This window comes from Cimex lectularius, unplaced genomic scaffold (genome assembly GCF_000648675.2).
Source record: "Cimex lectularius strain Harlan isolate CLEC.00 unplaced genomic scaffold, Clec_2.1 scaffold129, whole genome shotgun sequence".
Lineage (NCBI taxonomy): Eukaryota > Metazoa > Arthropoda > Insecta > Hemiptera > Cimicidae > Cimex > Cimex lectularius.
In genome coordinates this window covers 478,580-499,233 of record NW_019392715.1, presented here as the reverse complement: position 1 = coordinate 499,233, position 20,654 = coordinate 478,580, and the positions used below count along the sequence as shown (strand labels likewise).

At 34.9% G+C, this 20,654-nt stretch overlaps 1 protein-coding gene across 6 annotated transcripts in view; it reads right to left on the bottom strand.

Annotated features, from left to right (window-relative positions):
* LOC106665607 (myosin light chain kinase, smooth muscle-like) overlaps positions 1-20,654 on the bottom strand; it is a 94,271-nt gene that overhangs the window by 36,520 nt on the left and 37,097 nt on the right. The gene's annotated exons all lie outside the window — the stretch shown is intronic.

Sequence of the window (20,654 nt, the reverse complement as noted above, 5' to 3'; positions counted from 1 at the left end):
GGGAAAACTCATAAGGTGGGGTTGAGATGGGGAGTTGATGTCCGAGTGGATCGAGGTCACGATAGCTCAGGTGGCAGAGCAGCGGCTTATCTAGCCGAAGGTCGTGGCTTCGAATCCCTCTCGTGCCATTAACTTTTTTTCATCTCAACTAAAAACCTTAATTAATTGTAACTTATTTTAAATTTGTTTTTTTCCTTTTCTTGTTTAAACCTTTTTTTTCTCCAATACATATATTATATAGAAGATGATTCAAATTCACAATTAGAAATTTGAAAATTCCAACTGGCGACGTCAACAGTGGTCAGAAAATTTGGAAACCCTGTCAATTGATCTCTGCGCAATGTGTTTCGAACATGTCACAAACATTTATATTTTAATGTTTAAACGACCATTTTAAAGACAGTTTTTCAAAAATGATGAAAGCTCGTCCTGATCAGATGAAACATGAAATGACTTGCGATTACAGCAACCTTATCGGGCGGAATCGCACACCTCGCCCAGGCTCGCTCGCAGCGACTGGTCCCACGCTGATCCATGCAAAGTAAACGACATCCTTTGTTTGCGATTTCATCATCACTCGGCTCTGCATTGCATCGCATCGTAGTCAGTGTAAATGGTCCCGATACAAACCATTTTGAAAGTTCAACAGCTAATAGTACGCAAACTTAAGATACGGAACCGCAACATGACCTCTGGTTAATTACAACAAAGGCAAGGTTATTGATAGAATACGAAAAGAAAATCGATAGGCGAAATCTTTGACATTGGGTCATGGTTTTTAAAGAGTATAACATTGATTTCATAAAGCCCGCTATTTCTCCCCACCATTGAGACTAATAGAAAAACATAGACCTAGTGTGAGAGGAGATAGGGCTGACCGGCTCACTGTTGTTGAGAAAAAGGAGAGAAGAAAAACGTGGCTTTATTAAGTTTTAAAATTGATTATAGAGAGAATGTTATCAGTTAATGTTTTTGTTTCTATACCGTCTTGCACTTTTCGCATGGTCTGATTTATCTCACTTTCACTTAAATTCAGTTCCTTTAAAGCCATATGAAAATTGGTGAGTTGAATATCTTTTTTGATGGGTCCGTCTACACTTGCAGGTTTGTTACTCAAACGTATATGGAGAAGGAAGTATTTTTTGATGAAACAGTTAAAAAACTCCGGCAATAGCATAACTGAATGCGTTTAGAAAACAAAGGCAGTACTATATTTAACTTTAACTCCAGTCCATATCAGTTCTCAAGGATCCTGTTTATTATNATAGTCGGAGGATCGTGTCTCCGTGAATCATGAACAAATAGAACAAAAAACTTTATCTTCTAAACTAAATATATTCTAATAATAAATTATAAAAAAAGATCAATGCTTAATCACAAATTATAAAAAAATAAATGCTCAATCACAAATTATAAAAAGATTAATGCTTACAGTAAAGAATAAGAAAAATACAAAATAGGAAAATATTAACCAAAGTTCTTGTGAAAAACATTAACTGATAACATTTTCTCTATAATCAATTTTAAGACTTAATAAGAGCCACGTTTTTCTTCTCTCCTTTTTCTCACCAAGAATGAGCCCGTCAGCCCTATCTCCTCTCACACTAGGTCTATGTTTTTCTATTTTCAATGACGGGGAGAAATAGCGGGCTTTATGAAATCAATGTTATAAAAGAAATATGAACGAATATATAATAACTCCAAGAAATATAATAAAATGTTATTATAATATAAGAAATATAACTCTAGAAAAATAATATATTTTTGTCTCGTTTTTATCGCATAAAAATAATTTTTCACAAACATTTTACTAGTCGGTCAAATAAATATATAGATTCAGTTGAATTGATGTATTTAATAAGCGGTTAAAAAAATGAAAAAAATTGGTTATAATCTATGAGCCAATTAACACCAAATTTGGACGAAAATAATGGTTAAAGGACCATTTTGAATAATATGACTTCGATGTTTATGTATATCTTCTGAAATGGAGTTCTTATTTTCGAGATAACAATATAACCAGGATCTTTTTGGCTATTAACATAAATTTAGAACTGACTCAGTCACAGCCTTATAAGCAACTCCATCTGCTTCTTCCTATTTTGGTCACCAAAACAATAATGGACCTTTTATTTAAACAACTCGTCAAGGCGTGTTTTATTCATTTTGTCTTAAATTGGGACAAACTTGCGATACAATTAAGAAAAAAGGATTCAATAATTTCGTTATGTTTGCTATTTGTAATCAATGTCTGCCATTATCGATTTTGAATTGAATCTTTTATATATCTAAGTAATAAAATAACTCGGAATTATAATTTGTCATGTCAATTTCTGTCATTTCCTGGAACGTGGCAAGCTGCAAAATGTCTTGTTGTTGTTCTCTTTCAAATAGATAATTAAATTATTATGTTGGAATAAAAAATAAATATTCTGTACTGTTCTACAAACCCTCAGGGTGCCGGTGTTTTTGAAACAAAAGCCCATTTGTAAGTATGTCGGGTTCGAATGCAGGGCCGCTGGATTCAAACCCGGGACCTTACAGTGATGAGCGCCGTGTCAAAGACTAAACCTTGCGGCCACCGACGCCCCCAACGAGAGGGCTTACAACACCACATGGACGTGTGGTATCCTGCGGAGGTATCACGAGAGGTAGACTTCCGGAATTGCTTAGTGACTTCCTCAGCACTCGGAGGTTTGGGTTAAACGGTAAAGTACGTTATTGGAAAGGAGAGAGCTAGAAAATAGGATCCCGCAAGGACCGGTATTGTCAGTCACCTCTTCGCGATTGCGGTTAACGGAATCGTCGACGGTACTGAGCCCCCGATTATGATCTCGCTCCAAATTGACTATGCCGCTATCTACGCAAAAGGTGTAGATGTAGAAGTTGGAACAAGAGTGCAGACCATAATCGACAAAATGGTTGTTAATGCCGGGAGGATATGCTTTCCTTCTCCGTGAGAAAGACGAGGGGCAGTCTTCTTCTGTAGGCTGAGGTGGGAACATGACTCTCCTCAGATGCGGATGGGGACGAAGCCCTCGTGAATACAATAAAACGTCTGCCATTGTGGTCTGAGATGTGTCCTACACAGGGTAATGCATAAAAGCGAAAGGTGCCGAAGGAGCCCCGATATACCTCCAATTTGTGGTCTCTCCTTACAAGACTATCCTGCAAACTAGAAGGGTGCGAAGTATATCAGCAATTGAAACGTTGCTACTATGTCAATCCCGCAACATCTACTAATCGGAACACCAGATTTCCGGTCAGAACAATCCAGCCGGTACATCCTACGAACACTGAGCTTAGCGATCCCTACTCTAGAACACCAACAAGCAACCCTGTTATCAACATGCCAACCTTCACATCTCCCCCTCCTCCTTCTACAGACCTTTAGTCAATCCTCAATCTTCAATAAATTTGGAAACCTTATCACGTTTTCTTACTCACCAGAATCGTGTAAAAATTGATTCCCACTCCTTCTACCCCTTCTATGAATTGATTCCCTTTCCACCTTACTTTGAAACCTAAAGCCAGAAACACACTTACCCGATGCTACTACGCCATGCGACGCTACCCGACGCCTTGCCACGTTTTGGTGGGGTGTGCACATCTATCCGACGCAAGCATACGTCTCGTACAGTCCACAGCGTTTATCACAATAATCACTATCACAATCGCAACGCATCTTTTGTTCTTAATGCACTATTTTGAGCAAAACCTTGTAATAAATTGTTAGTTAAATTTTATGAGCACAACCATCTAATAAATTGTTTGTTAAACTTAATTGTTTTAAATAAAGTTACTCCTAACCATCATAATTAAACAATGTTTATAAAAACTTATGCATTTTTGATCTCGTTTAATTTGGTTTACATTAAAATAACATGTTGTAATTAATATAACGACAAAATTACATGTACTTAGTTTGAAATAAACTACAAAAAATATGAGTGTCCTGTTCTGATGCTACCCGACATTACAAAATGGTGTAATTTTACGAGCAAAACTATGAAATAAATTGTTAATTAAATTTTATGAGCAAAACCGTGTAATAAATTGTTCCAATTTTAGTATATGTACCGCCGAAGCGAGTACAATAAATTGTTAGTTAAATTCATTATATCAAAAAATCGTATTCCGGTGTTTTGATTAATTTTCTACCAAACCATTAAAATTAATTTTTTAAATAAAAACTAATTAATTTTTAATCACAGTTAATTTGGTTTATATTAAAATAAGTATGTTGTAATTAATATAACGACAATAATACATGTAGTTTGAATAAAAATATGAGTGTCCGGTTCTTTTGTCTTCGACTGTACTCGATGCGACCCGACGAAAATCTGGACAGTGGGGATCGCAGAGCGTCGGGTAGGTTAGCGTGGCATAGCATCGGGTAGATGTGCACGGGGGTAATGCAACCTTATGGAAAATCGGAGTTTGGATTTGCGTCGGGTAGCATCGGGTAGCGACGCATGGCGTAGCATTGGGTAAGTGTGTTTCTGGCTTTACGGTGTCCGCACACACATACTGTCGAACTGGCAACACTACTACATGGCAGTCAAGTACACATTGCACTAATAATTCGATAATACTAAATTCGACTGACGAAATACGAACACTTGCAAGATGCAGAATTGACCACCCTGACATGTAAGGCCAGTGGAGGTACTGCAGTCCTAATCTTCAATACCAATCATACTATGTCATTCCACAAATGTCACTGATTTCTTACAATGTACAGCTGTTTCGGAATCTTTTCACTCCTACTCCATTCTCATTCTTACAATACTCTGCCAACACAATAAAATAAACACCCACCCAATTTCAAGAGTTTTTTAGATTGTGCAGATTAGTGACCGTTAGTCGATGGTTATTCGGAAGTCATGAGATGCGGGCTGGTGTGATGTAGGTTTCAAGAAGCCGACTCCTTATGCAAAAATGTCTTTCTATACCGACATCCTTCCTCACCCCTTCAAAATCCAACGTATATAAACACAAAATAGCAAAATCTCACTGGCACTCTGGACACGACACCCAAGAATGTCACAATTACACAGAAGACAAACACTTTGAGTGAATAGAAATATTTTGATTGAATATAAAAAAAAATATTTATTTGCATTTATAAACTTGTTTGATTTTTACAAATACATGTAGGATGTGGAAAAAATTAATTTATACAATTCTAGAAAATTTTAGATTAAAACAAAATTAAATTTATACAATGCTAGAAAATTTTAGATTTAAAAAAGAATGAATTTATACATTGCTAAGCAATTATACAAGCATTGTATAAATTCATTCTTTTTTTTAAATCTAAAATTTTCTAGCATTGTATAAATTAATTTTTTTTCCACATCCTTACTTATCAAGTGAAGTAATGAAGCATAAGAAAACTATTGTTTAGAACGAATAATTCAAATAAATTTAAAAATGGTTATCCTACCGAAAGGTTTGATGACTCATATTCGCTTTCAATTTTAAAAACATAACACTTTTTTTCTTTTTTTTTCGTAATAACAACAATCAAACCGAACCCTTTTGGACGCTCCTTCAAAACTGGCCAAACCGTAACTAAGTTTTATTCGGAGTTCCAACTAAACTTCTTCATAATTGAAGCTTAGGAACAAAGTTGAATGTCAGATAAAGAAAATAATTGACATTTATGTTCATAACAATTACAAATTCATATTAAATTCATAATAATAAAATAAATAAAGAATCACTTTAAATAACTTATTGTTTTTAATATTTATTATTTAAAATTTTCACGGTTGTTTGAACTTTATTTAAAAACTATACGAATTAAAAAACATAATTATTTGGAAATCGTGAGATGCGGTCTGGTGTGACGTAGGTTTCAGAAAAACATTTTCTTTATCGTGCCAACGTTTCGATCTTTATTGAGATCATCTTCAGGGCCTGGGATTTCCAAACATTGTTTAAATTTAACAAATACATGTAGGATGTGGAAAAAAAAATGAATTTATACAAAGTAAAAAAGATTTTTTATATTCATTTTATACTCACTCAAAGCGAGTAGAACAGAGCAAAAAACAAACACTTTGAGTTCACTTTTTTTACACATCCTACATGTTTTTGTTAAATTTAAACAACGTTTTTAAATCCCTTGCCCCGAAGATGATCTCAATAAAGATCGAAACGTTGGCAAGATAAAGAAAATGTTTTTCTAAAACCTACATCACACCGGACCACATATCACGATCTTCGAATAATAAATTATTATTCTGCTTGTTAAGTTTTTAGAAGGATATAATTATCATTTCACAGAATAAGCTACTAATGTCATAATATTATATATAATAATAATAAGAATAATATAGAGTACAATTTATTTTCTCTATACATTTCTGAGATGGAATATAATTCACGGGGATCGGCATTTATCCGGTTGTGTTAGGCAACTTATTTGTAAACCTTCTAGCACGACTCCTGGCGTCAACTGCTTGGCACGTGTCGTTCTGTAACGGATCCCGGTGGTAAAAAACGGCATCCCGGGCGTGAAATCGCTCCCGGAAGAGGAAGTCGTGAAAGAAAATTATTATCGTTAAAATTAGGTACTGTTTTGAAGTTGTTGTTTCCAAAGGAAGATCGGGCAGTTGCCGAGGACATGGACCGAGAAGGAGGAGAAGGGGTAACTTCTTAATATGGAGAGAAAGTTCAGGGTTCCTTCAGTCCTCTTGCCAAACCTAAAACTCATTTTCCAGATCTTGGTTTGGGACGTAACTGTCCGAAGGTCTTAGTACATTGGCGCCTTAAAATTTTGTAAAATTATGTGTGTATAAACCCTATAAAACGTTTTTTGAGTGTTCAACTGTGATCACGATAAGATAAATACTCGTTAAGAAATCGTTATAAAATTGATAAAAGAGTAGTAATAATCTTAAAAATAGGACTGATAATCGTTCTATTTAACTTAGTAATCTTAATATATAGAGGCTATATAATACATATGTTATTGGTGCCTTTAAAACTCAAAATATGTTCTATTTTGTTATGTTTTATTTTTTAACTATTCACAAGAGTACTTATTACAAAATTAATTTTCGGGTAATTTGCCACATTGGTTTAAACATGACTGAAATCAATATGAAAGATGTCCAACATATTAAAAAAAAAAAAAAAAACTTTAGTTAAAATGCTAAATATCCACACAAACATAATTATGAATATAGAGTTTTAAGTGTGTTTGAAGTTCAACTTATCTGCCAATAATGATGACATAAACAGTTTCAGGTTTAGTGAAGAAATTGTGTAATGAAATTTCATGGATTTTGTTTATGGAAAAGTAGAACTTAGCATTTCTTGAAATTGAAATGGCTAGTAATAGTTATGCTTAATAAATGAAGTTTGCGTAAGATTATTAAAGTTTGATAATGACAGACATAAAAATAGATGGTGATTTAATTACATAAACAGAAGTAATTTTGCTAAATATTTTCATATTCTTTTTGTCAATACTTGCGGCCTAGTGATCATTTATCCGAATCATACCTCCGTGGTATAGTACATTATTTTATGTGTGGTGATTTGTGGCCGTTAGTCGATGATTATTCAGAAATCATGAGATGAGGTCCGGTGGTTTCAGAAAAACATTTTCTTTGTCGTGCCAACGTTTCGACCTTTATTGAGATCATCTTCAGGGCCTGGGATTTACAAACATTGTTTAAATTTAACAAATACATGTAGAATGTGGAAAAATATATTTTTTAACTATATTTAATGTAATATCTGATGTCTCTAACATTTATTCTGCTTAGTTTAATATTTTTAATTGAAATTGTGTGGTATATTTAAAGATTTTTTTTATTGTATATTATATACAATAGTTTTAATTTATAGTTTTATTATTGCAGAATATTTAAAGTTTTATTAATGTCTATGATATGGCAAATTTGAAATTTTTTGCATATAATTCCGGGCTCAAGTCATAACATGACTGATGGAAGAGAATCAGAGATATTTAAAAAAGTGGTTTTAAAGAGAAACAGTCCTACAGCCCTTGATGGACTGCAGAAGTTACTACAAAATTGTAGCAAGTGACGAACGTCAGTTTTAATTCAAACTTTTAAATCTTGATTGTAAATAATGCAATTAAATTGAAAACGAAGAACAATGAGGGGGGTCCCGGAAAATATGGAAAAGAGAGACAGGATTATCCTCGCACGATTGAGGATAGGCCACACGAGGCTGACGCATGGCCACCTCTTAATTACAATGAGACCCAGGGTATGTCCTCTGTATTGTGCAGTTGTGACAGTGAAGCACATCGTAGAAGAATGCGAACAGCTGGCACGACACAGATAGCGGTGCGACCTACCTTCCGATATCTCAAAAATGCTAAGGCATAACAGCGACCATAAAGATCGACTTATGACATATTTAAAATCAATAAACGCTTAAAGCCGCATATAACCCCCCACATGTGGTACACCCTACCCATTGTATTGTACGAACGTATTTATTAGCGTGAGTGGTTTAGCATGGGTGCGGCTGTGACTAAATATCGAGTAACTCACAGGCCCACCGATTTAGGTTAGTGATAATGCATTTGTAGTATGATTGTGGGAAGGGTCGACAGCGGCTTGGTTGTAGCAATACTACCGAGATGATGCGTCCTTTCTAGTATGATCGTATTTATTAGCGTGAGAGGTTTAGCATGCATGGGTTCGGCTGTGATTGAATATCGAGTAACTCACAGGCCCACCGATTTAGGTTAGTGATAATGCATTTGTAGTATGATTGTGGGAAGGGTCGACAGCGTCTTGGTTGTAGTAATACTACCGAGATGCTGCGTCCTTTCTAGTATGATCGTATTTATTAGCGTGAGAGGTTATGTGTGAATGGACGTGGCTGTCGAGGAATATCGAGTACTACACAGGCCCGTCAAAAACCTTAGTATTAGTTTTATGGACGAGTGGAATTTGTACATACCGTTTGAATGTATTCGCGAGGTCGGCAGGATTAGAACCATCTTACCGACCTCCACTTTGGTTGTAATATTAGGAAACTAGGTTGATTAGTATAAATGTGTGTGTATGTAAATGGTCAAATACCTCAATTTACCACATGTGGAGGGATACAAAGAGAAATGCAAGAAAAACCATAACCATACAAAGGTCCGATGAGTAACCAATTAGAATGAAGTTATCAGTAGAAAGTGCAGATTTTTCAAAATTTGAGAAAGATATACGCGGGGTGCCGGCGATGACCGAAGCAGTTAGCCGGCTGGAAAAAAAGAACAATGAGGGGAAATTAAGGGAAAATCACCTCAATGTAAACAACTATTTTATTTATTTTTAACTTCTCTGTTTTAAAAATATTTTTCATTTACAGACAAAACACACTGAGCAAAAAATGCCAATTTCTACAGATGTGAATCAAAATGGTTGTTGCTATAATAAACTTGCTTTGAAAGTCAAATGATCTTTTTAAGTCGTTTTGGAACTCAATCAGCTTTATTTAAGTAGGACATGTACGTGAAAGATAGAATAAACCAATATCATTATCGGCCGGGAGTGTCAAATAGAACGGTGACGCTGGTGTACTGGTTAACTATTTTCTTGTTTTATTTGGTATTTTAAAATGACGCAGCTGGAGTTTTTAAAACACGATTCGTATCTTAGTAGGGCACAAGGACAGAATATCTAATAACAAAGGTTTAGGGTTACGATTTGGGTTAGTGTCAAATGACCTTGTTATATCAAGTTTACACAGTAATCGTTTTCAAGGAAAGGATTTCAGATGCTGTTTTTATTAAATTTTAAACAGGGGTTTTGAAACAATAGAAAACCGACAATCGCATGAGTGGAAGAATTATTACAAGGTGACCGTTTAAATTAAAACTATTATTAGACTAAAACATTAGAAAAATAAAAGAGGCATATAAATAAACTAAATTTCTTTATCAAAAGACAAAATGTAACAATAAATATAGGTATTTTTTCATGAAATATAATTGTTATTCATTCATCATGTGATGAACCATTCACTGAACTTGAAAAACATTTTTCTTTCCAATGCCGGTACAACTTTTCAAGTATAATTACGGCATGGAACATACTATACATAATACGGATCTAACGAGCGTTGGAAAGAGCATTAGAACCGAAGTACGTATAGATAAAAAAACAAAAAAGGGGTAGTGGAGTTCAATAAAAACTCCTATCACATCATAAAATAAAATACAACTACCGAAATAAAAGGAGAAGGAGTTCATCTTAGAAAAATTCGAACGAAATAGGTATTTATTAATTTCACTAGTTTTCGAGGTCCGCTTGACCGATTAAAATTTTTCAATTAATTAAGGTTTTTACTTGAGATAAAAAAGTCAGTGTCACGAGCGGGATTCGAACCCACGATCTTCGGCTAGATACACCGCTGCTCTACCAGTTGAGTTATCGTGACCTCGATCCGTCGGACACTAACTTCCCATCTCAATTGGTCAAGCGCTCCACGAAAACTAGTGAATTTAATAAGTTAAAATGAAGTATAACTTCACAAAAGCTTCCCGTGGGCATTTCATTTGTCGCCGAGAATCAAATAAATTACACATTTGAAAAATGGCAAAAATGAGGGAAAATTCAAAAGGTGGGGTTGAGATGGGAAGTTAGTGACCGAATGGATCGAGGTCACGATAGCTCAAGTGGTAGAGCAGAGGCGTATCTAGCAGAAGATCGTGGGTTCGAATCCCTCTCGTGCCATTAACTTTTTTTCATCTCAACTAAAAACCTTAATTAATTGTCATGTTTAATTGGTCAAGCGGACTACGAAACTAGTGAATCTAGTAATAATTTTTCTCTCAAATAAATCTAATATATACAACTCTTCAATTATCGCATAACATTTCCAGGTGTATTTCAAGTATTTTATGATATTATTTCTGATATCTAATAACCTTTCTGAGATTAAATAGAATATCCATCCGTACGCATATTATACGGAAACAATTTGAATTGCTGAAAGCTATTCCAAAACAATTTTTTAAGAATGCTTCGAAAATTTGTCCCCTCGGCTTCTTTTATTTAAGACGGGTAATATCTGTCGGAAGTCACCCTGAATATAAAAAGTCCCAGAATATGCACGATCGTTATTAAAAACATGTCCTATCGATAGTGCCATAATGGCTAATACAGTTTGGAGAATCATCGATCCTAGATGAAAATGTCTGTTTCTTGGAGTGCTTATTTCATTTTAGTGAACAGTTCGGGGTGACATGGTCTTCAGCTAAATTTACCGGTAATCCTAATGTTTTATATTTTGTCAGTCCATATGAGAGAAGAACTCCCGCTATTCCTGTCCAAGCAATGGTTCTTATGACAAAAAAAAAACTTTAGTAACTTCGCGAATCGTAACCCATTTTTAGCAATTTTTTAAAATAATCCATTGGTCTTAATCAGCTGTTTAATATTATGTGAAAAAGATACAGTCCTCGTGGAAAATCATTCACAATTTTAATCACAACAGAAAACATAAAGTAGCTAATTTCCGGATGAAAATAAGTACTAATAGCAATTGTTTATAAATTTCAAATCAGGCTTAATTTATAGAAAAACGTTGCTATGTCCATGGATGTATAATAAGACATTTTTTCTTAAAGGGTAAACGAGAAAATAGTGAGAGAAGTGAAAATTTTTATTAAAACGCGTCTGTTGGCTGTGCTGTGCTGCAAGCATCTGAATGTGCTACAAAAAGCGCGACACGTCGAAGCGCCTTGTCTTAGGGCTTGCGTTTGGGGACTTGGTGAGAAGTTCAACTTTTTTTCTGAAGTGATATAGGACAAGTCTTGTTTTCTCTATTTATAAATGAACTTGTTGGTATATTGGAAAAAGGTATATCGATAGGGGAAGTAACCATAAAAACATTTCTTTAGTTGAAGAACTGTAAGAAATTATTTTTAAGCTGGAAAACTACAGTAAAACATTGGGCTTGGAGGTAAATTTGAGTATGTCAAAGATTGCGGTTTTTGGAAACGTTGGTAGGTTTATATCGGTTTATTTAGGTTTATATCGATAGGGGAAGTAATCATAAAAACATTTCTTTAGTTGAAGAACTGTAAGAGATTATTTTTAACCTGGAAAACTACAGTAAAACATTGGGCTTGGAGGTTAATTTGAGTATGTCAAAGATTGCGGTTTTTGGAAATGTTGGTAGGTTTATATCGGTTTATATAGGTTTATATCGATAGGGGAAATAATCATAAAAACATTTCTTTAGATGAAGAACTGTAAGAGATTATTTTTAACCTGGAAAACTACAGTAAAACATTGGGCTTGGAGGTTAATTTGAGTATGCCAAAGATTGCAGTTGTTGGAAATGTTGGTAGGTTTATATAGGTTTATATCGATAAGGGAAGTAATCATAAAAATTTTTCTTTAGTTGAAGAACTGTAAGAGATAATTTTTAATCTGGAAAACTACAGTAAAACATTGGGCTTGAAGGTTAATTTGAGTATGTCAAAGATTTCGGTTTTTGGAAATGTTGGTAGGTTCAATGGACTTTGATGGAATATCAATTAATATCTTTAGTGAATATTCTTACCTAGGAGTTTTACCGAGGACGAAGATTACTTACACACTTAAAGAAAATAGCGCAGTTTTTTTCCCGAGGGTTCGCAACATCAGAGGTTATATCAACCCTCGGGATGCCGGTGTTTTTGAAAAAAAAATTTTTTGTAAGTATGTTGGGTTCGAATGCAGGGCCGCTGGATTCGAACCCGGGACCTTTACCTTTCAGTGATGAGCGCCGTGTCAACGCCTAAACCGTTGCGGCCACCGACGCCGCAGTGAACAAAGCAGGACTTGAAATATACATGGCATGGAATTATTCCTTAAATTCCATTGCAATGCAAACCTTAACGTTTTTAACCCTGTAAGCACTTCAGTAACTTGTAACGCGAGTAAAGTCTCCCCATCGTTAGCTCTAAGGTGGGAAAAGTCCTAGTGAAAGAGATTGTTAACAAAGGGTAGTTCCAAAAGTCAGTATAGAATAAACTGCGACTAATGGAAGCAGATTTGAGGAATTGCTTGCTTGGACATAGAATCAAAGATACCTGTTGAAATTGTCAAGTTACGGTGATAATGTAGAAACTGAACATCAGATTTCACAGTCGTTCCGACGTTTTCGTAATGAAGGAGACAAATTAAATACCCGTCATGTAAAGGAACGCCTAAAAAGATTATAAGGGAACACTTATTAGTGCCATTAGAGGATAATGATAAATTATCGTTGCAGAGCTTTCAGAGACTTTCAGGCACATCGCACAATAATAGAAAGAGTCCCTCAGTAACAAGGAAGACCACATGAATTGTTACGTTTCACATCGGAATATCAATAAATCGGAAGGGTTGATTTCCTATTTGGTCACTGGGATGAGAACTGTGTCGTTTACAAAAATATTAAACGCGGAAGGATCGTTACCGTACTGTTACTTCGCAATCAAACCCCTATGGCTAATTCTGTGCACAGCTTTGGGTAAGCGTTGAACGGAAAACGTCCAGTCCTGGTGAATAGACAAAATCGAGTTTCAAAATCGGATTTACAAATTTCTTCTTAGCTAAGTCATCAAACTTTTCCAAAAGATGAACATGTCTGTTACCCCAACATGGGCAGTATGTTACAGAAAACGAAAGAAATTCTGTCTTGGATTAAAAATAAAATGTACTTATGTAATGAATTTTTTTGTGAAAAGCGAAAAACTGATCCAAAAATTGTTTTAAAAAAATATTCCAATTGCAAGCGAGTTTATTTAAAATATCAGACCAAAACTCATTAGTATAAACAATTCGCTTCGGTTTCAACCAGGTTACGGTTCTGGAAGGAAAAAAAAACATTAGGGATCCGAGAGGTGTTTTTAATATTCAAACTACGCGAGGTTGGCCGTATATTTGAATTCTGATACTCGACTCCGATTCACTTGACAGTGCTTTCGGAAATTAATTTAAAATTATCTGGACTGTTAGAACCATAGACCATTAGAACGATGGAAAGGTATATACTACAAAAGGTTAATTATTAAAGAAATTATAATTATAAGCATGCATTCTGCTAAAATAAAAATAGATAAGCTTAAGTGTGTGTGAAAAATATACTTTGTAAACATACACACCAAACGAGATGTAGAACTAGCATCAAAATATAAGGTACAATTTTTATAAATGGGAAGTTTATGGGCTGACAAACATCTGAGGTCAACGCCGGCCCGCTGCGTGTTTTCCTTCTTTTTCTTTTCTTTCGCGCATATTTTGTTTTAAACTGCAGCCATTTGACCGTCTCGATTTGGCTACTGACTCTCTGATTTCAAATATATACTACGTTGATATTCTAGAATGCTAGTCACTCGTTTGTACCTCAGGTTGTCAAATACAGAATAGAAACAAAAGATACAATACATGTACATACATCACCACAAACATAGATGTCTGGTCACATTCACTCCCCCAGAGTACTCGATATTCCTCGGGGAGGGATATAAGCAACCCTTTCCTTTCACTCTAATAAATTACTTTTACTCTCCAGACGTCATACGCTTACCCCAGAGTACTTGATATTCCTCGGGGTGGGGTTATAAGCAACCCCTTTCTTTCACGCTAATAAATTACATTCATTACAATAAATTAACACAAACACAACACTCTTAGAAACAACGAGGTCTGGTAGCATTCACTCCCCCAGAGTACTCGATCTTCCTCGGAGAATATAACGTACAAAGAAAACGATTTCTGATCAATTCTAATAAATTACTACACTTAATAACAAAATTTAGATAAAAATGTGCAGAATATTTTAAATGAAAGCTCAAGGTGATTAAATGATATAAAAATGAAATGTCCTGAATATTTGAAAATGTCGGTCATCCAAAGATCCCCGCAACAAGAACCTCAAGAAGAAAATCGCCAATACGACAATACGTATCCTTAATATTACATTTATCCCGTAATCAGTGGAAGTGATTTGAAAATGGTTTGCAAAAAAATTATCTACCTTTGCATAACTCTAAATATTTAATTATATCGGAGGAAATGGGTGAGAGCACAGGTGGTTTCACAGGGTCAGACCTTCACATTTCGCGGTTACGGCGCTATATACCATCTGGCTCGCTATTGGATAATAGACGACTTTCCCTCAACCGCCTAGAAATGGATTTATTCAAAAATACAAGATCTAGGATTTCGACTCAATGGAATCGAGGGATTACTGGATGAAAACTGGCATTTTACGCGTCTCCGCAAATTGAGACCTAGTGTTTTCCTAGGCGAGATGAATTTCACGAACTATTCAACGATCAAGGAATAATTTATCGAGTTCTGTATGCAAGCTATAAATTATGTAATACTGCCCGTATTTAGCAATACCTTACGTTAGATTGTAGAATATATAATTCTGGTGTCTATTTATGCCAAGAGCTGTTGGTAAAAGTAGCAATGTACCAGTGAATTCATTCATCAATAAATTTAACGAATTGCACCTGTTTCAACTTCTGTGGTTTGTTAATAAATGTGTTTGTTAAGTATGTTTTTAGACTCTAGGCGTTTGGTACCCAAGAACCTTATTATAATTCAGAGTTACCTTCCTCTGTGTATTTTAAAAGTTCTTCTTTTCAAATCTTGAAATTGTACGCTTGAATCCAGTATCCTCAATGCTTATCAGTTATTACCCTTCACTTTGATTGGCTTTAAAGATGTATATATTTAATTAATTTGACTTAGGGACTTCGACCTCTTCTTGCATTCTAAATCTTTCAGTGTTCCATTGTATCGTAGGTTCCTTGTCAGTAAGATTTTATCTATTTTACCAATTTCCTACTATATCTAGGAGTATTTAGTGCTTATTACTTTTCACTTTAACCTTTGTTAGAAAACTGGGTCTGATACTTCGTATTCTTATTCAGTGTAAAGATTTGTCATCTCTTATAATTTGCCTTAAACCCTTCTTAGTGCCCTAAAAGACGGTGAAAAGTGACCCTGTTTTTCATTTCCATTATGTTTATTTTGATTTTACACTTCGATATCTAAGCCATCTGAGATTTATATGAATGATAATGTTCGCATTCAGTGCTCAAATGGATTTTCGTTTATGTGACACGATATTGATTTATTATTATTTTTTTGAAATATATTTTTTACGAGGGTTCGCTACAGCAGAGGTTGTATCAACCCTTGGGGTGCCGGTGTTTTTGAAAAAAAAAGCTCATTATCAGATAATTTTTTTTCCATTATTATTATTTTATCAAAAACTATGACACTAACATATAACAAATAAATATTTATTTGTAATTCATTTCATTATTATTACATTTTTTTTTCTACATTTAATAACAAACGTTTGAAGAAGAATTCTAGTTGATATTGATCGACCTCCGTAGTTTAAATTGATGAATTGGATCTTCTTGAGGTCATTTTTTCAGTAAAATGACCTCAAGAAGATCCAATACATCAATTTAACAAACATTTGTTTTTATTTTACAGTGACTTTCATGAAAGGAATAAAGGACATATCAAAAAGCTGTAGAACACTAAAAGAAAGTTTTGGAGAATATGTTCGTCTTACGTTAAAAATAATCAACTTGGACGACCGCGGTACATACTTTATTGTCGCAAAAAATATTTACGGAACTGACAGAGCGTTTGTCACACTACAGGCAAGTTTCTTTTTTTTAAGTTAATTATATACATACACATTATCACCGGGGTCAGTTTAAGACTTGTTTTATATTTTTAGATACGAGATAGAGCAAGGTCTCATACACCAACTAGCTGGTCTGAGGCTAAAGATTCGTTCTCGATGCTTTTCAATGAGACTCATTATAACGCAACATACAGGAGCACAACAGCGCTCACCCACCATGAGCCACTCCAAATGTGAACACAAATTGAACTATTTTAAGCGCTGAATTTTTCCTGAACTCAATTGTATATATTTATACCAATAAGTTATTTTTAATAACAGTTACCAACGCGCTGTGGAACGACACACCCATTGTATATATTAGTTACTATTTTCTAGTTAAATGTGGAACGTTAATGGCAAAATAAACGTTTTATTGTCTTTATTTATTATTATATAAATACTATCCCGAATTTACGAATTACATTAATAATTAAAATACAAATTTAACCAATTTCCTTTATATATCGCACTCCCACAAGTGACACAACTCAACAAAAGACTATTTTACAGGAGAAACAAATGGGAGTTTACTTTTTTTTTAATGTGTTAAGTACACATAATGATAGTTCCCAATAAAAACTGTCATGATCCATCAGTATTGTCTTTCATTTCTCCAAGACGTAAGAGAAAACAAAACTTTAAAAATCAAACTGTTCTACCCCTAAAAAACTACCCATTTTTGAATTTTTTCTTTCATCTTTCGTATATTGGCTCTCACTAATTTAAGTTAGTTTCCTTGCTCTAACGATAATAGTGGTCAATGATGACTGTAAGGGCATTAATCTTTTGTGATAGTTACAGACAACATACAAACGTAACAAACGAGAATAAATAGCCATGCCATTTTTGACGCAAACTGATGAACTTTCCTCCTCGAAGCTTTCCTCAGGGCTAAGTAGTTATTTACAATACAAAATTAATTATTGAAATAAAGGTTTTATTTATTATTAAAAATAATGCAATTAGAACATTTAAAAAATCGTTGAAACTATAAAATGATGTAAATGTTCAAAGACAGCATTGTTAAAAAATTATGTAAAAACAATGTTCTAATTAAGAATGTTATTTATTTTTTATTTATTATTTATTTATTTATTTTATTTTTTTACGAGGGTTCTGAACAGCAGAGGTTATATCAACCCTCGGGGTGCCGGTGTATTTGAAAAAAATCTTGTTTGTAAGTATGTCGGGTTGGAATGCAGGGCCGCTGGATTCGGACCCGGAACCTTTACCTTACAGTGATGAGCGCCGTGTCAACGCCTAAACCGTTGCGGCCACCGACGCCCCATTTTATTATTTATATATATTGATATTATTTTAGTGCCTTCTGTTCAAATTAAACTAATCTACATCTTTCACTCTAGTAAAATTCTGCTTTAAAGATGTAGAAGTAATTAATTTGATTTAGGAATCACAAAGCTTCCACCCCTTCTTGCGTTTCAGATTCTAAATCGGATCGTACGTTCCTCGACGCTGATATTAATCCCTGATTTCCTATTGTATCGATTGGACCAGATATTTTCGTTTCCAGATCTCCATAATCTTCCTTAGGACGTTAGGAAGCCGCATTGAGTCATTATATTAGCTATGAAGGGAGAAATGGGGAAGAAGAAATATTCTGTTATTAGAATTCAACAATCCACTACATATGAAATGACTATCTTCACTTGCCATGTGAACCTCACGGGGAAAGTTCAAAGCATTTAAGCATTCATCGCTTCCGCGCTTATATCGATTATTAGTGTAATGACGTGATATTCGTGTTTTTTTTTCATTGACCTTTTCTCTTCAGCCATGTTTGTTTTTGTTTTTTTAAAAATTTGTTCGTTATAAATTAATTATAAATTGCAACGAGTTCGTTTGACAAAATCGACCAGAGCCCGGTAAACGTCGAAGTCTTCTGTATATATTAAGAATTTATAATTATAAGGTTTTGCTCTTTTGCACTGGTCTATCTCACCGAACATAGTCTTACTTTCTTCATCATATTTTCTACAATGCCATACTATATGTTTCGCATTATCTATTAGGTTGCATACGGTACACAGATCACTGTCTTTCTTTCTTATCATGTGTAAGTATGCATTACATATGCAGTGGTTTGACCGCAAATAGTCTGCCTATTGTAACAATGGCTTGCCTTTCAAACGTTTCCTTGGTGAACCAAGGAACGCATCCGACTTTCGGAAAAATGGATTTATACCATTGTCCAGTGCTTGATCGGTCTACTTTTGATAACATTGATGGCATCGTAATGGGATATTTTCAACACTTTTTCTATCTCTGATTTTTTTGTAGCTGACTTGGCCAATTCGTCGGCTTTCTCATTTCCTTTCAATGAACAGTCTCTTACCCATAAGAATAGAATTTGCTTTCCTTTATACCGGAGATCATTTATTTTATTTATAATTTTAACGGTCAATTCTGTGCCATATGATTTGGTAAGATTTGGGGTCGTGACGCTGGCACTCCTACAATCCGAACAAATTAATACCTGATTGTCTTCCATATATTCCGCGTATTCAAGAGCCAACAGAATTGCATACATTTCGCAAGTAAACGAGGAGGACTCAATTGGTAACCGGTACGATGCATATTTATTATTGAGAGTGTCATAGTATGCCCCACCCGATTTTCCATCCATTTTAGAACCGTCTGTGAATATGGTAGTCTCGTTGGGCCACTTTTGGTGGATAAGTTCGCGGAATCTTTGGTTTACTTCATTGGGTGGGAATTTGGAAAAATCTGATAGTATAATTAAACGGGATCTTTGCATTGTTGAGAAGAATTCGAGATTGAATAAGGGTAGATTGTTATTCACTTGAATTGATTGGAATAACCTGGAGCATTCCCACCCTAAGGTGCTAATAATTGGCTGGTTTTTTTTAAATCCAGTAAGGAGATGTTAGAACTTCGATCATCAAATTGTGAATTTTTTGATAGAGTTGGTGGTGTAAGGAATAGGTTTTGAGGACATATTTTTCTGCTAGCCTGATCTTCTGATTGATAGCGGGGGTTCATTAGCTTCCCTGTGCAGGACATCGGACTGGGGTAGAGTTTAGCGCCCCTAAGCAAATTCTAATGGCTTTATTTTGTATCGAGTCTAGTGGTTTCAATATACCAGGGGCTGCTATACCATAAAAAATGGAACCATAATCGATGACCGAGCGAATAGTTGCTTTGTAAAATAATAGTGCTGAGGAAGGATCTGCGCCCCATTTCCTACTTGTTACTGCCCGAAGAATGTTTAAATACTTGTTGGCTTTCTCGATGGTATAATTTATATGGGACTTCCATTGTAACTTCCAGTTCAATCATAGCCCTAAGAACTATACTTTTTTAACACACGGAAATGAAAGATCATCGATCGTAAAAGAAGCGTCAAGTTCAAACTGCCTTCTTCTCGTAAAAGGCATTGTATAGGATTTGGTTCTTGATATTTTCATATTCTTTCTCCTGGCCCAATCTGTGCATTTTGTTTTGCTATTTTCCAGGCTGAGACTACATGATGCGATATTTTCTCCTCTGAATAGATACAGATATCATCTGCTAACTGGACTATTTTTGTTTTCTCATTAAGAATTTGGTCAACATCACTAACGTATAGTGCGAATAGGATTGGACTTAGGATATCCCCCTGGGGTAATCCAGAGTTCACAACTCTTGGTCCAAGGAGTTTCTTCCCTACTTTTACGGTTATTTTTCTATCCGAAAACAGATGCAGGATATTTCGGACAAATCTGTTTGGAGTATTTAGGCACACTAGTTTAAGGGACAGTTCTACCAAATCCACGTTATCGTAAGCGGATTCCAGATCCACGAAGAAGAAAAGGATCACGGATGTGCTTTAGGCAGAGCACGGGGGATACAATAGCTCTTAAAGGGCGCAGTATACTACACCCGGGAATTATATCTATATCTATCTATATACTTTATTGAATTTATATTAGTTAGATTTTAGC